The sequence below is a fragment of the Limulus polyphemus genome, unplaced genomic scaffold (assembly GCF_000517525.1).
Source record: "Limulus polyphemus unplaced genomic scaffold, Limulus_polyphemus-2.1.2 Scaffold86, whole genome shotgun sequence".
NCBI lineage: Eukaryota > Metazoa > Arthropoda > Merostomata > Xiphosura > Limulidae > Limulus > Limulus polyphemus.
The window spans coordinates 709,445-712,537 of record NW_013665696.1 but is presented as its reverse complement, the minus strand read 5'-3'; the positions used below and the strand labels follow the sequence as shown (position 1 = coordinate 712,537).

At 31.3% G+C, this 3,093-nt stretch overlaps 1 protein-coding gene across 2 annotated transcripts in view; it reads right to left on the bottom strand.

The window, feature by feature from the left end:
* Window positions 1-327: 327 nt before the first annotated feature.
* The window catches only part of LOC106468237 (Krueppel-like factor 5), a 26,567-nt gene continuing 23,801 nt past the window's right edge, over window positions 328-3,093 (bottom strand). For both annotated transcript variants that reach the window (XM_022397192.1, XM_022397195.1), the window contains exon 3: window positions 328-411. The gene's annotated coding sequence lies outside the window, so the exon portion shown is untranslated. The remainder of the gene's footprint in view (window positions 412-3,093) is intronic.

Sequence of the window (3,093 nt, the reverse complement as noted above, 5' to 3'; positions counted from 1 at the left end):
TTTCTAAACTTAAACATTAAATATAATGTTTAAATTTGTTTTTTTAATTTCTTTATTTTCCAACAATTATTCGTTTCAAAAACCTTTTAATTTTACAACATGTAATACTCCAGTTTTGTTATTTCATATGTATTTATATATATATATATTGCGTTATTAAAATATTCACGTGCTTTTTAAATAAAAAAAGAATATTTCTAGCAAGATATGTGATTGATCTCTATTGTATCATAGAAAGATGCATAACATTTTAAATAAAAAAGAAATTCCAACTCTCGAAATTAAGTACATATTGAAATGTTAATACAATTAGTGTGTGGTATATATCTAAATTTTTTTGAAAGGAAGGAAAATCACCGATTCTGTTCTTCTTAGACATTCTGTTACTTCTCCCAGCTCGATCAATGACACCTAGATAAAAAAAAAATACCATTGTATAATATGACACATACAAGAAATCTGAGCGTATATATATATATATACCTAAATATTTGTTGTTACGTATAATTTATGTAACATCTTAAAACAAAGTAGTCTACTCTCAATGATTTTGTCTCCGAGATGAACATGATCAAGTGTTCAAAGCCGAAAAATGCTAGACATTAGTTTTATTTCAACAGAATATATTCTTATATCCTAAAATTTACATGAAATTCCTAAACAGGTACAGCCAATTCAATTATTTTTAGAAGTAGATGTTCAAAGTGATTATGTGACATTTTCAACGGGAATGTAGATACACAAATCACTAAGAAACATATGATAACATGTCATCTATATGTTTCCATAGCTTTACAGCTGTAAATCTCTGTAATCCTATTGTTACAACCTTCTATAAATTAAATTTTCTCTAAATTATGTTGCTTTTTGCTTGAAAACGTATTTTAGTATGTTTATATATATATATGTATATATTAAATATAATTTACTATTCAAACCAAATAATTTTTTCTTGGATGTTTGATGGAAGTCTCGAAAAATAATACATTTTTATGTCGTATAAATTCTGACAATTTCAAACTCTGAACATGCAGGGAAAGCTAGCTGAAGTACTGACAGACAGCCATCGTGAGTTTACTTGTTACGAATTACCATCAGATCATACTTTTTTATGTGTTTGTTCTATGACAAGCATTTTTATATTTTATAATGTTTCGGGCGTTTAGCAATGTGGTTTTCTGTACAATGCGAAACGTTTTTTAGCACCCTCACACGAATTTGGGTGTGATATATTGTGGATAACAATAGTTTATTCTACCTAGCGTGAGACGATGTCAGTTTTGAAGTCTACATAAGTTTACCCCCCCCCCCCGGAACTGATAGAATAATTCTAAACCAAAACAAAGAAAAGTGAGCAAAGAAAATTAATGTTGAAAATGCTATAACTTTTAAAGAAACTTTCATTTAAGGATCAGTTAGGCGCATCTATGCCACTGGAAATTTAATTTTCTGGGGGTGGGTTGAGAGATTTCAATGGAGGGTTAAGCCCATGGGTGCTCTTTGATTTTCTAAAATAAAAATTCAATAACATGTGGCCCGGTGTTAGTTTGTACTATAGCGTTGCAACATGCATAGTGCTAGCGTAAAACTGTGTTTTGTTGTCAGGTTATTGTAATCTTCTTGTAGGGCATGTAACTAACCCCTCACACACATACACAACTGGCGCCCCTGTCTAAGCCAATAAGGAACATGTGATTCATTACCTCTATAGTTTTTATGTATACTGGACCAAAATGTTCTACATAATTATGGGGATTCAACAGCATTTATAATTTTTTATATACAGGTATAAAATATTTTATATAGTTTTGGGAATTCAACAGCACTTTAGTTTTCTCTATACTGAACCACAATGTTTCACACATTTATGGAGGATCAACAGTACTTTAGTTTTCTTTATACTGGACCATAATATTTCACACAGGTATGGAGAATCAACAGTACTTTAGTTTTCTCTATACTGAACCACAATGTTTCACACATTTATGGAGGATCAACAGTACTTTAGTTTTCTTTATACTGGACCATAATATTTCACACAGTTATGGAGAATCAACAGTACTTTAGTTTTCTCTATACTGAACCACAATGTTTCACACATTTATGGAGGATCAATAGTACTTTAGTTTTCTTTATACTGTACCATAATATTTCACACATTTATGGAGGATCAGTAGTACTTTAGTTTTCTTTATGCTGTACCATAATATTTCACATAGTTATGGAGAACCAACAGTACTTTAGTTTTCTTTATACTGGACCATAATATTTCACACAGTTATGGAGAATCAACAGTACTTTAGTTTTCTCTATACTGAACCACAATGTTTCACACATTTATGGAGGATCAATAGTACTTTAGTCTTCTCTATAGCGGACCAAAAGGATCTACATAGGTAAAGGGAATCCCGAATATCCACATCAGTGACGCATACAATTAATATGACGATGTTACCGTGTCTCGTAAAAACATATCATCCTTGATATCCACCATGTGGCACACAGAACTTGTATAATGGGGTAACAATGTCTTGTAAAAACATATAATTCCTGGCATCCGCCACAGTGACACACAGAACATGTATAAAGGTGTAACGGTGTCTTGTAAAAACACACAATTCCTGACGTCCGCCACAGTGACAAAAAACATGATATATAACAACGAAACAGTCACCTATAAAAACATAGTACTTGACATTCACAGCACTAACACACAAATATTGTCACCTATAAAAACATAATACTTTGACATTCACAGCGCTAACACACAAATATTGTCACCTATAAAAACATAATACTTGACATTCACAGCACTAACTCACAAATATTGTCATCTGTAAAAACACAACGCTCACTGACATTCAGAAGTTGATATACAACAACGAAAATATTTTCTAAAAACATAGCACTTGATACTCAACGCACTGATACACAGAAGATGTTTCATAACAATGAAAGAGTCATTTGCTAAAACTGAACACCTGACATTGAACGCATTAACATACAGAACTTAATGTATATTATAATGAAAGGATATTCTGTTAAAACACAACACTAAAAAGTTAACCCATTTGAACACAGAACTTCGTGTAT